The sequence below is a fragment of the Schistocerca nitens genome, chromosome 6, assembly GCF_023898315.1.
Source record: "Schistocerca nitens isolate TAMUIC-IGC-003100 chromosome 6, iqSchNite1.1, whole genome shotgun sequence".
Taxonomy (NCBI): domain Eukaryota; kingdom Metazoa; phylum Arthropoda; class Insecta; order Orthoptera; family Acrididae; genus Schistocerca; species Schistocerca nitens.
The window spans coordinates 233,569,523-233,584,634 of NC_064619.1; positions in this window are offsets into that span (position 1 = coordinate 233,569,523).

Genomic DNA, 15,112 nt, shown 5'->3' on the forward strand with positions numbered 1-15,112 from the left:
AAATCACCAATGAAGACACTGTGTTCATACCGTCCTAGGAAAAGGGAGGCGATGTCAGCGGTTCCCGACGTTTTGTACCGCCCAACAGTACATAAACATTTATAAATCCGTTGTCGAGTGGTGTGATCGCTAATCCTTGAAAGGAAGGGAAAAACGTGATGTCGATGGCTTCGATACCGTCACGCACTAAAATTGCTACGCTAGTGTCTGTGCCGGCCACTGTGGCCGACCGGTTCTAGGCGCTTCAGTCTGGATCCGCGCGATCGCTACGTTCCAGGTTCGAATCCTGCCTCGGGCGTGGATGTGTGTGATTTCCTTAGGTTAGTTAGGTTTAAGTAATTCTAAGTTCTAGGGGACTGATGACCTCAGATGTTAAGTCCCATAGTGCTCAGAGCCATTTGAACAGTTTGAGCTGGTGTCTGTGAGAATCTGGCTGTCGTAAATAACTGGGGTCTGGCAGGCGTCAGTACACGTGTTCGTTCGCAATTCTTGTAGGAATGCAAAGCCGATTCCTGTGGCTAGTATTGTTTCTCTCAGGACGACAGGGGAGGTAACTGTAAGTAGGCTGTTTAGGTTTTCTTATTGGTAACGCCACGTAGCGCTCTGTATGAAAATCACTGGCTGTGCTGTGTGCAGTCTGTGGCTAGTTTGCATTGTTGTCTGCCATTGTAGTGTTGGGCGGCGACAGCTGGATGTTAACAGCGCGTAGAGTTGCGCAGTTGGAGGTGAGCCGCCAGCAGTGGTGGATGTGGGGAGAGAGATGACAGAGTTTTGAAATTTATAAGACTGGATGTCATGAACTGCTATATATATTATGACTATTAAGGTAAATTCATTGTTTGTTCTCTGTTAAAATCTTTCATTTGCTAACTATGCCTATCAGTAGTTAGTGCCTTCCGTAGTTTGAATCTTTTATTTAGCTGGCAGTAGTGGCGCTCGCTGTATTGCAGTAGTTCGAGTAACCAAGATTTTTGTGAGGTAAGTGATTTGTGAAAGGTATAGGTTAATGTTAGTCAGGGCCATTCTTTTGTAGAGATTATTGAAAGTCAGATTGCGTTGCGCTAAAAAATATTGTGTGTCAGTAATTTTTCAAAAGGGGACGTTTCATAACTAAGTTTATATTCGTTGATGCCAAGCGGTCAGCCTGGCGCTGCGGTGTATGTGCAATGTTATCAGTGGTGATGGTGGAGAGAAGCAAACATCGCGAGTGACGTCACACACAGCTGACCGCGGCGATCTTGGTGTTGTTCAGACCTCAGACGTCCTCGACCCAAGACGAGTGCGCGGAAGCCTGTTCATGTTACGTGACGTCGTGGTGGTTGATAGTAAGGGACCGACCGGCTTAGCAGCCTGCACTGGAACCTTCCTGGTGATCACTGTTCGCCACAGAGGACTGTCAACAGACACCGCCCTCCCCCCCGTCGATTCAACAGAGGTGGAGTTAGTGGTAATGGTGACAAACTCATGATCGGCGCCCTGCACTATCAGTGCTTCTTCCTCCTGAGAGTCGAAGCTCCGTGTTCCGATACGATCCTGCAGCATCGGTTTCAGTGAATGCTGTTTTCATGCGTGGCCTTTCGTGTTGGACGATGGCATAGACTTACCCCTCACTGGCACAAGGGCTTCTGTTGGTACGGTAAGTATATCGGCTGCCATGCTGCTGTTGGCAGTGCCTGCAGTGTTCGGTTTTATCGATGGCGCTGTGCGGAATTCTGCTATTGAGCAGACTGATTGTCGGCCAGGCGTCAGTCCGCAGAGGGCGATTCCAGTTCCGTAACTCCAGTCTGTTGCGTCTGGATAGACGAAAAAATGTGTATGAAATCTTACGGGATTCAACTGCCAAGGTCATCAGTCTCTAATCTTACACACTACTTAACCTAAATTATCTTAAGGACAAACACACACACACACTCATGCCCGAGGGAGGACTCGTACCTCCGTCGGGATCAGCCGCACAGTCCATGACTGCAGCGCCTAAGACCGCGCGGCTAATCCCGCGCGGCCTGGATAGACGGAGACTTCGTCAGTGCTGCTGCCTACGTTACTAGGAGTATTGTTGGTGTCGGTGCAGATGCCACGTTCTGCGGTGGAAGTTGTGTGATCTGACGTTGGAGGCACTCGGAACATAGGCGACCTTCCTCGCCGTATCTGAAGCACGTTTTAGACTGGCTGCCGTAAATAACTATGGTCTGCCAGCCTCCTGTTTGGAGATTTGGTACCTGTGGTCGGAGCTCAATGCCCACCCGAAGTACTCGCGTTGAGGACCGGATATGTCTTAACCTGAGTCCACTTTTCTGCTGCGTGTTCTTGTACTGTAGTATAGGGCAGGAGTTTGAGGGTAGTTCTAGTAGGCGTATAGTCCTTAATCCCAGTAGGGCATGGTCAGCCTCGACGTTACCAACATTTTTGTCTGCGTGGCAGAAGCGGAGTCTTTGCTCCATCTCTCAGCGAACCTCGTCACCTGTAGCATCGTTGATAAGTTCACATACACCACGTTACTTGCGATCGAAAAATGGACGCTGACGATATTGGCAGCCTGTACTTGGCCTCTTTCTTTAAAAAGCGCCCGATATTGAGCGCGTTTGGCCTGAAAAAGTCACTTCTAAGAGTTAATTTCAATGTTGATTTTTGGTATTGATTTGCCGTGGCCTTCTCGCGCTACGCTAATGCCGGCCGGAGGTAGTAAAAAGCGCTAGTGTGCTAGCGCTGCAGGCGGAAACATACAACACGTCAGCTCTGGGAGGCTGCTATGGTCGAATTGCCACCTAGGCCATCCGGACATGCTTCTCGTTTGACCCAACTCGTCATACACCAATGCAGCGTAATTGTCCATGTATCCCTCGCTCGTTGCACTACCTGTATTCCCGCGACAGGAAACGAAGCCTGGTGTGCATCCGCAAAGAAGGAATCATGTTTGATCGTCAAGCCTATAGAAATGTTCGCCAGAACAGACACCACACAAGCATGTGTACAATATTACTTGGCTTGATTCGTTTGGACGATAAAGTTCTATTTGACAAATGGGACTTAGTTCTTGTATTATTGAATTATTTTTCTTCTAAGTAATGATAAGTAAAGTTGAATTTTCATTAATAAAATCTTATCAGTCTAACAAACATTAGGATTTAAATGGGGAAAATACCTAGCATTTAGACTGTTAATTTTTGGAAGGAAAAGAACAAGAAAAAGGAAATTTGCTCTTATAAATTGAATGAAGAAACAAGTGTAAGGTAAGTGACGCGTGAAAACGCAAGGGGTGCTTGAATAGCATGATCACATACTAATTTCTTGTAGTTTTAAGAGGTTATTTGCAGCAGCAGTTTTACAAAGAATGAGGTAGGCGAAAGGTTAACATTATTGTGTTGCACTTTTATTACATTGTTTTTATAAGTGTTCTTTACAGTTCAAAGTGACAGTGGCCAGTACCATATCAAAAAATCTCTATTGTAAGTAGAGAGACAGCTTAATAGTGAGTTGATGAAACTTTGACATCAATTTACACAAAACTAATGAAGAGTTAATTGACACCCTGTCACTCCAAAGTATCGTATCATCGGAAACCTAACTAGAACAAAATTGGTGGAACAATCTCCATGATACCTAACAGTGTCAGTTAATGATTACTAGCTGCGACTAAAATCATAACATTAACTTCTTTAAAAAAATCCAGTAACGTCAATTTCTGTGTATAAACTGTTGTGACCATGCTCTCTACTATTGTTGACCTGTGTCACTATTGACGACTCTAGTTCTAGTTCTAGAACTACTACACAAATAAGTCGAAGTATTATTATAACTGACAAAATACGTGGACATGATCTCTGGTACACAGGTATTCCATATAGACGAAACCTTAGTCCACGACAAGTTATCACGTTCAGTAGTAAATATGTTCCAGAGACAAAAATATGCTCCAGAGACAAAGTTCGTATCTGTGATGCAGCAACACGGCTGGTTCCAATACCAAGTCTGTTTGCAATACGGTATGTTCCAGTATGGCAACTCTCAGTAGTCCACAGTAATTGCTGGAAACTTTGTAACTGCGACTGCAACTCGATCCAGACTAGAAATGCAACTGCAGCGTTCGGGCCACACGTTCTCTCAAGAGTTGTAGCACCACGCGGATTGCTACATTGGATCCTCGTGATTCACTGCAACTGTCAGAGATAAGAAGTTCCTCACTCTGTTGCGCTCCTGATTGGATAATGTCATCTTAATCTCTGACTTGCTTCTGTGGAGGGCGTCACAAATTTCTCCATCCGCTCCACGCGACCTCTGTGAACAGCCGTCAAGGCTTCTGTTACTCACGGCCTCGCCTGCTGAGCACGCTACCTGGAACACAAATGAGCGGGAAGGGTTGTCTATCTGGCAGGGATAGTCAGAGGTCTCTGCTGCTTTGAAACTGTGGTGAGGAGATGTGTCGTTGGCACCTGTAACTGAACGCAGGACCGACCCAGTGCGTTGTTGGAGCATGGTGATGTAAGATCTTTGCGTCTTCGAGCTGCGTCAACCGAGTCACCAACTTGGAGACCGTTGTTCCGGTGGTGAGCTGTCGGTTCCCACGACGGAAGCCAGTAATGCCCACAGTCTCTCCTACGCAGAATCATGGATACTGGGTAACGAGAACGAGAGAAGAATTTAAGCTTGTGAAATGTAGATATGGAGCAAAATGGCGATCAGCTGGACATAAACGCAGGAATGAAGAGATACTGAGAAGAGTCGTAGAAGATCGGAGGATGTTGCTGGCAGTGAAAAATATGAAGGTAAACTGCATAGGACCTAGTTTGATTCGGTATTGTCTTCTAGTAAGGGCAACTGACAGTTGTATTCTGAGAAAGAGGAGCAATCACAGAAGATGATACCAGATGTTGGATGACGTCAGCAGACCATAGGGAGGGTACCAAAGAATGAAGAGAAAAGCGGAGAACAGAGAAGCATTGAGGCTATGTAATCCAAACCTGCCACAAGACAGATAACCAATTGATAATGCATAGCATTCCATCCCTGTGCTATTGGTGCACAAATTTGATCAATCATGATGACACTCCTTCAGCCCTGTATCAACTTAGTGTTTAAAAATGTGCATCTTGTGTATAAAAGGAGAGAAGTTACGTGCGCTTTCCTCTCTTTTCTCATGATTTTAGCAACAGTTCTCACCCATCACGCTACATGTTTAGAGCATTGTAAGTGTCGCAACAGCGGTAACACGACCCTTATTTTGTGCAGCTCGTTACTCTTATACTTTGACACGCAACATGTGTTCCTTAAGTTGTTTATAATTTCTGGCTTTCTTTCGTATTGTTATTTTTGATTTCGTGAACTGCCCAGATAAGCAAATCTTGTTGCGCTTACTCCATAGAGTCTTCCCCATCTTTTGATACTCACCACTGTAGCAATGTCATTTTGTAACCTGATTTGAATTTATAGAACTTTGCTCACTTTTCGTTTCATTGTGACTTGCTTCAATCATCACAGCAAATAAATAACTGTTAATCTCAATCTTGGCTTAGTTATTAAGATTCTTTAACTTGACCTGGGCAAGCACCCCATTACAATATAAATGTAACCTAGAATGATATTTTCACTCTGCAGCGGAGTGTGCGCTGATATGAAATTTCGTGACAAATTAAAATTGTGTGCCAGGCCGAGACTCGAACTCGGAACCTTTGCCTTTCACGGACAAGTGCTGTTTTAAATGTAACCTGTTGTGAACACAACTGGTTCACTTCACTGTGTCGGGGAGTTCCTGAACACTGTGGGCAACTACAGGATAATTTGCTTATTATTTTGCGAAAGCAGCGAGCATCACAGTCGCTCGTCTTGCAAGAGTACGATTTCATTCTGTGTGTTATCTTGTGGCAGCAATGAGCATTGCACTTGGTCATCTTGTACTACGACAGGTTGATTTTATATATATATATATATATATATATATATATATATATATATATAAACACGTTAGGAACTGTCATGTCAATCCTTGATCCCAACTCTTACTTCTGGTTTATTTGAGTTTTCTGCAGTAGGTTACCTGAAGGACTAAAACCGCTTATGAATCTCATAGAGGCTGCACATATATTACAGAAACTGCAACCTATGCCCGAAAATGACATTGCTTACAAGCAGAAGCGGGACAGAGTCAGTCAGGCGGTGAGAAATGCTAAGCTCAGGCATGCCGCAAACTAAACAAGACTCTCTGATTACTCCATGGGGGTAAACGAATGTAGCCATACAAATTCTATCTAAAGCATGTTACTTGCAATACCGCTAAAAAAGGGATATGTGTGTCAGATCAGTATCTATTGGACATGATGGCATCGCAGTCCAGTGATGAAGCTTATTACTGACTCACTGCTGTCCACTCTAACAGGTATTTTCAATCACTCCTTAACTGCACGTGTTTTCCCTGAGGCTGGGAAACAGGGACTAGTTAAATCACTACCTACAAGGGACATTGCCACAGCGGCCTCTGGTCAGCAAAGTGTTTGCATTCTTGCACCGCTGTCCAAGGTCTTAGAATGTACAGTCTACGATCGACTAACAAACTACATAACTGCAAACAACCTACTTGATTTTATTACACCTGAAGATGCAGCTATAATGCTGCAAAACCGGTTGTGCCTATAATTAAAACACAACTAAAGCGGTCCTGCCTTCTCAGAAGCCGGCCGGTGTGGCCGAGCGGTTCTAGGCGCTTCGGTGTGTAACCGCGCGACCGCTATGGTCGCAGGTTCGAATCCTGCCTCGGGTATTGATATGTGTGATATCCTTAGGTTAGTTAGGTTTAAGTAGTTCTAAGTTCTAGGGGACTGATGACCTCAGATGTTAAGTCCCATAGTGCTCAGAGCCATTTGAACCTTCTCAGAACAAACAATCTACTAGAAGAATACCCATCAGATTTCCGTGAACATCACAACGCAATACCTGCCAACAGATTACCAGAAGCTTGCCATGGATGCGTGAAAGATGACTTTCACGTGTTTCTTAGACTTCAGCAAAGCCTTTGACGCTGATGACTTCGACAATTTACTTGCCAAACTTAGCAGCCTAAATTCCTTGCATAGTTCACTGAAATTGTTTCGCTCATACCTGATGTCTCTCCAGCAATGTGTCATGCCCTGCACCATAAACTCACAATAGAGGTAGGTAGTAACAGACGTCCCTCAGGATTCGCTTTAAGGACCTATACTTTTTGCACTATATCAACTGGTATTAGGTTCTATGCTTTTTTTCATTATACCTGTATGTCAATTATGTATCATTAGTTTTGTCCTGCTGCAAGAACCACATGTATGCTGGTGACGTACAATCGAATGAACCTGAAGACAGCTATCGAGAATCTCAGTACAGACGTGTGTGCCCTATCAAAACGGACGCAAGATATAGTTTTAAAGCTCGAACCATCCAAAACCCAAGCGGTACTGGTTGGTCATTCTAGGCTTATTAGCTCCCAAACATCTGGATCCCTATCATCTTTAATCCTAAATGGGGAAAATGTCAACTTTTTTCCTTCAGCAAAGAGCCTAGGGGTAATAATAGATTAAAATTTACATTCGACTGAGTACATAACTGCAGTGTGCAAGAAGGCTTCAGCACCTCTCCATGGCCTACAAAAATATAAGCAGCTCTTTTTGTATAAGAAGCTGTTATATAAATACTTATATTTCCAGTTATTGATTACAGCGATATTATCTTCCAAGGTCTTTCTCGGGGAAGCTCACTAATGATCTGTGATGGCTACATCTGTGATGTTTGACTCTTTGATCATATTTCACCATCGTATGCACAGCAATTCTGGCTGCGTGCAGATAAGTGCAGAGATTCCTCTATCCTCTGCCTTCTCTAATGTCTTATCAACTTACGTTGTCCCTCATACCTCTCGTCGACCCTAACGCTCATGTCTGAACAACATGACAGAAACGCACGTTCCCATCAAAGGAAAATCCTCTCTCTCCCACTCTGTCGTTAAGCTACTTTCTCGAAGTCCTTTAAGTAACATGTACCCGTCTCTGTAATAAGCTCCCGCATTATATTAGAGATATGAATAACGTCTCAAACTTCAGAAGGCAGTTAATGACATATCTACTAAAACAACAATAATGATTACCGTTATCCTTGTACACACTCATTATCCTTGTACATCTTTCGTTCCAACCAGACCTTCCGCATTTCCAAGTATTCTTAGCTCATGCAGTTCCTTAAATTTCTTTCCCCAGAACCCGATATATCAGAAAACATCTATTTTGTACACTTATAAATTTTTTATATAAGCGAAATTTTAATTACTGCTATAATTATTATTCTATTGTTATTATTATTATTATTATTATTATTATTTCTTTACTTTCTCAGACGTTAAGTCTGGTTAAAAATGGAAAGTGACGTGGACCTTGATCAAGCGTCACTTCCTTTTAACTGTACGGTATATGTTATATTCCATTTAGGAACTTTCGGGTAATTGAACATGTATCAATAATTACGGATTTCTGTAGTTGTATATATAAGTTTGGATGTAGCTGTATTGCATTGATGTACTGGTGGATATTGTGTGGTATGACTCCTGTAGTTGATAGTATAATTGGTATAATGTCAACTTTATCCTGATGCTACATGTCCTTGACTTCCTCAGCCAGTTGGATGTATTTTTCAATTTTTTCTCCTGTTTTCTTTTGTATATTTGTTGTATTGGATATGGATATTTCGATTAGTTGTGTTAATTTCTTTTTATTGGTGAGTATGATGTCAGGTTTGTTATGTGGTGGTGTTTTATCTGTTATAATGGTTCTGTTCCAGTATAATTTGTATTCATCATTCTCCAGTACATTTTGTGGTGCATACTTGTATGTGGGAACGTGTTGTTTTATAAGTTTATGTTGTAAGGCAAGCTGTTGATGTATTATTTTTGCTACATTGTCATGTCTTCTGGGGTATTCTGTATTTGCTAGTATTGTACATCCGCTTGTCATGTGATCTACTGTTTCTATTTGTTGTTTGCAAAGTCTGCATTTATCTGTTGTGGTATTGGGATCTTTAATAATATGCTTGCTGTAATATCTGGTGTTTATTGTTTGATCCTGTATTGCAATCATGAATCTTTCCGTCTCACTGTATATATTGCCTTTTCTTAGCCATGTGTTTGATGCGTCTTGATCGATGTGTGGCTGTGTTAGATGATACGGGTGCTTGCCATGTAGTGTTTTCTTTTTCCAATTTACTTTCTTCGTATCTGTTGATGTTATGTGATCTAAAGGGTTGTAGAAGTGGTTATGAAATTGCAGTGGTATAGCCGATGTATTTATATGAGTGATTGCTTTGTGTATTTTGCTAGTTTCTGCTCGTTCTAGAAAGAATTTTCTTAAATTGTCTACCTGTCTATAATGTAGGTTTTTTATATCGATAAATCCCCTTCCTCCTTCCTTTCTGCTTAATGTGAATCTTTCTGTTGCTGAATGTATGTGATGTATTCTATATTTGTGGCATTGTAATCGTGTAAGTGTATTGAGTGCTTCTAGGTCTGTGTTACTCCATTTCACTACTCTGAATGAGTAGGTCAATATTGGTATAGCGTAAGTATTTATAGCTTTTGTCTTGTTTCTTGCTGTCAATTCTGTTTTCAGTATTTTTGTTAGTCTTTGTCTATATTTTTCTTTTAGTTCTTCTTTAATATTTGTATTATCTATTCCTATTTTTTGTCTGTATCCTAGATATTTATAGGCATCTGTTTTTTCCATCGCTTCTATGCAGTCGCTGTGGTTCTCCAATATGTAATCTTCTTGTTTAGTGTGTTTTCCCTTGACAATGCTATTTTTCTTACATTTGTCTGTTCCAAAAGCCATATTTATATCATTGCTGAATACTTCTGTTATCTTTAGTAATTGGTTGAGTTGTTGATTTGTTGCTGCCAGTAGTTTTAGATCATCCATGTATAGCAAATGTATGATTTTGTGTGGGTATGTTCCAGTAATATTGTATCCATAATTTATATTATTTAGCATGTTGGATAGTGGGTTCAGAGCAAGGCAGAACCAGAAAGGACTTAATGAGTCTCCTTGGTATATTCCACGCTTAATCTGTATTGGCTGTGATGTGATATTATTTGAATTTGTTTGGATATTAAGTGTGGTTTTCCAATTTTTCATTACTATATTTAGGAACTGTATCAATTTAGGATCTACTTTGTATATTTCCAATATTTGTAGTAGCCATGACCTCCACGGGGTCTATTATTATTATTATTATTATTATTATTTGTATCATTATTAGTGGCAGCAGTAGTAGTAATACCGGCAGTATTAACTTTATCAGTTCATAGTCAGTGTTAGTTACTCACATTCTCACTATAGACACTCGAATCATTTTAACATTATGTCATATTACAATTATTATTTTTAGGTAACTATGATGTAAAAATGGTACCGTTCGTTTGAAACCCTGGTCTGATGTAACGAAGGGCCTAATGGCCCTAATCACATCAGGTTAAATAAGTAAATTAAAAGCGTTTGAGGTCACTAAGAAAGCCGAAAGCAATGTAACTTGTCTGGTTCAGCTGAAACAAGTCTGAAGAAAGTGGAGGAGACAGACAATTCGCTTTCTCAAACAGTGCAGGCTCTGGAGGAGCGTACTGGATCTGAAACAGCGTAACATGTGTGATTCTTGGAGGCTGAAGAGTATGAATCAGTTAAACAAGGTCTTGAGAATCAAAAAGAAGAGAGTGAGCAGCCACAAGTTACTGAGCCGTTACTGTCCCTAGCAGAGAGTAGGAAAAGAGCTGATAATGAGCACGTTGTTTTTGGCGATTCTGTGTCTATCGGCTCAAAAGAGGGTCATTGTGAAGGAACCGTGTCCATCATCGCGATCCGAGTCCAACAACTGCAGTGGGCAGCTGTTAAGTCGCTTTTTTGTGTTTTCAATCATCCTGAGAGTGCAGATGGACACAGTCGATTCCAGTGGACATCCCCTCTGGTGCTGCACTCTTGTGTATTTGCAGCCCATAACTGATTGAAAACGCCAAAGAACCAACTATTTAGACCTGTCCACTGCAGTGGACATGTGCACCACAGGATTAATTCCATTTTGATTTCGATAACTACAAGGGCTGTAAGTGATAATTTACACACTATTTGATAATACACAGGGGTCCAAAAAATGTATCCACTGTTTAAAAGTCCATAACTTGCAAACTAATTGACGGAGTTGTCTCATTTTTGATGAAAGTGTAGCTTAAAGTCCAACTTAAAGATATCACTGTAGGTCTTTGAAATGGTCACCATTAACATCCACACACAAACGATGCCGCCGAATGCAGCACTAACTACTGACTGCAACGTGTTCAGTTGGATAATTGCACATGAATGTACGACGGATCCTCGAAGATTATCCAATGTGCGTGGCTTTTGTCGATAAACGACGTCCTTTAGTGTACCCCACAGGTAAAAGTCCAGAGGAGTTAGGTCTGGGGAACGTGGTGGATACTCCACAGCACCTCTACGGCCTATCCATCTTCCTGGTAGATTTTCGTCGAGATACACCCTAACACTATTTTGGTAGTGGGCTAGGGCACCTTCTTGTTGAAAATAAACTCTTCCATCTCCATAAAAGTCTCGGATGGCAGGTAAAATGGATGTCTGAAGCTTCTGAGGGTATACCTCACCGGTAACTGTGCCGTCAAAGAAGAATGGCCCAATCAAGCCGCGGTAAGACAACCCACATCACATATTTACTCCTGGCAAATTCACGGCTTTGTCTACATGGCCGTTCGGATTTTCGGCGTATTTTCGTTGGATGTAGCACTTCCACTTTGCTGTCTTCAAAATTCGCCGAATACTTGAGCGACTCACTCCAGTTTCACGGGCACACTGTCTCACAGACTTCTGTGGTGAGCGAGTGAATTGTTGTAACACACGACGGGAGTTAGCTGGACATATTACTGTTACAGGTCGTCCAGATCGTTGTTTGTTTGTATCTTTAATACAGCCTTCGGCTTCAAATTTGTCTCGAATGCGACGAATCGTTAAACGTGTCGGTGGCTCTCTTTGATACTCATTTCGCCATTGCCGTTGAACTTCTTTAATGTTTTCGTACTTAAAATACCACTTCAAAACTGACTTCCTTTGATCGAATGCAAGCCTTGCGCCAGCCATGTTTACTCGAGTAACTAGGTGCAACTAAGAACAAAACAGTGACTCTCTGGCGACTGTCATATGACAAAGCAAAACAACGCAATACAACGCATGTGTGGCGATTTCCGGAACTACAAACTATTACACTACCAAAGATGAGACAACTGCGTCAATTAGTTTGCCGCTTATGGACTTTTAAACAGCGGATACATTTTTTGGACCCCTCTGTATAACATACCATTCACTAAGTGATAGTCACTAGATTCATTTACAGTAATCACTCATTTAGTCTACGTCTTTAGTCAATCGAAACAATATGCTAAACTATTGCTGACTTTAGATAAATTGTTGCTATAGCCAAAATATTTATTTCTTCATTCTAACAAAATAAAGTATATTCTAGGTCGATTTCTTTTGAATTATTTTTGATGTTGTTTACACAGTTTCGTTCTATTAAAGATAAAAAATTTTGCTTAATTTCACGCCTGCCAAGCACTGTTCATTGCAGCAAGCCTGAACAGTAAATCAGGGGAAGAAAAATTTTTTGTAAGCATTCATATGGAACAAAGATTGCTGCAATTGTTTTTCTTATGTTTCTTTTGCTAACACAAATAATCTCTGCGGGCTGTCCCAGAAATGTTGCAACAAACTTCTAGGGGAGGTAGGGCACGTCATAAGGATTGAGTATTTCATAGCAATACGCAGCCGCAAATGCCAGAGGTAATTGGCAGAAGAGGTCGAAGATCTGAAAGGAAACAAGAGAGTGATTCGTTTCAAATATTTCTTGGACAAAATGAGTACACATGGAGAACGACGTGAATCAGCTCTAATGTCTCAACAGATGCTCCAGGTTTGCGCCGTCAGAATCCACACATGCCTGACACCTTCGGATCCTTGACTGCCGGACACGCACCGAAGTTTCTTTGGTTGTGGCAGCTGCGCAGACGGTTCTTGAGACGAGATCCAATGCAGACTCCACAGGATCGCGATAAACGAGACATTCCATGTCTCACCACAGAAAGATATCGAGGCTCGATAAATCCGGTGATCGTGGAGGCCAGGGAATCGGTCCACCACACCCAGTCCATCGATGGAGGAATGACCCGTTCAAATGCCTATAAACTGTCAGTTCAAGATGAACACACCTCTCACGTATCGCAATCCTGTGGAGTCTGAAATGCGTCCCGTCTCAAGAATCGCCTGCGCAGCTACTACAAGCAAAGAAACTTCCGGTGTGTTTGAGCATGTCCGGTAGTCAAAGCTCCGCCTATGTCAGGCATGCGTGGCGTCTGATGGTGCAAACTTAGAGCGTCTGTTGTATCATTAGAGCTGTATTCATATCGTACACCATGTGTACTCATTAAATCCAAGAAATGTTTAAAGTGAATCACCCTCTTGTTGCCCTTCCGATCTTCGACCCCTGCTACCATTTACCCTTGGCGTTTGCGGCCAAGGGTTGTTATGCATTTGTAGTCATTATGATGTTCCCCACCTCCGCAAGGAGTTTATTGCATCATTTGAGTCCTTGAATTTGGGGCAACACATTCATTTTCACGTTATGCTTTTAATTAAGAATCAGTCAGACAGTATTATGCTTTGCCATTTTTCTCAGGGAAGCCTGTTAGGTGGCCTTCTCTTGTTTCAGTGTACATTTCATTTAGCTGAATTTGAAGATGCCCAATCAATGTGAAGAACAACTTTTGCCTTCTTGGAAGTATTTATATTCATTTCTTCTTTGAGAGGGATGGAGGTGTGATGTTACTGTCATATGTCGCTATGGGATATAAATTAATTTTCTGCCAGTATTTTTTGATTATTTTAGTGATGCTACTGGAGCTGTGTGTTTCAAAAGACGCTTTTAACCTCACCACGCTGAGGTGGTGTGAAGCTGGAAATGTCTTTTACGGGATTTTTTGACAGCAAACGGCAGTCAGCATATCTCTTTAGATGAGAAGTGCCTCCTCTTGGGATAAGAGCAGAATACACTGAAATTGGGTGCATACACCATTTGGGGTCAGTGAATGCCACAGCTGTTCAATATGTCACAGACAATAATTGAGCAAGACATCATTGCCTTTCTCAAGAACTTCCTAGAAACGGACTTCGACCAATGTGTGAGAGTCAGGTGTGCTCACTCTAAAAATTTGTTTCAGTCAATAGTACTGCATCGCTCTGGACAGTATTCGTGGTGCATAAGATCGACCAATCATGATGACACTACTTCGATCCAGTACTAATGTTTAAAAATGTGCATCTTGTGAACGAAAGGAGAGAAGTTATGTGTGATTCCCCCTGCTTTCTCGTGACTTTAGCAACAATTCTCGACTATCACATTGGCAACAGCTGGAGCTATCCTCTCCATGTAGAGTTTTTTTCTCTTTTTTTAAAAAAAATTAAAGAGCTGAGGGGTGGGATTTAGGTGCTGGGCTTTCTGCTCCAGGCCGTCGCAGAGAGGAGGTCGTCTCCGGCTGCGGTGTGATGCGGACCGGTGCACACTAGCTGTTTAGAAGATTGTGAATGTTGCACGTATAATGATCCATATCCTGTGCAGCTCGTCACTTGTATACTTCGACGCGCAGCTTGTGTTGCTTAATTTGGCTCCTCACTGTAGCTTATCTTTCATTTGACCAGCTGCCTGGGTAAGCAGATCTTGTTGCGCTCATCCCATACAGTCTTCCACATTTTTTGGTACCTCCCCATTGTATTATCGTTATTTTTTAACGTAATCTGAGTTCTATAGAACATTGCTGTATGTCAATTTCATTGCGAGATATGTCAATCATTGGAACAAATAAATAACTGCTAACCTCATTCTTCATTTACATTTCAAAATCCTTTGACTCCTACATCTAATCCTGGTTAGGCTGCCCATAAAAAATAAATATAATCTGTTCTGTACCAGCTGGTAAATACGACTGACTTGGAGCTGTGGTTGTGCACAGTGGCCACCTACAAGGATAATTCACTTATTACGAGGTCAGTTCAATAAGTAA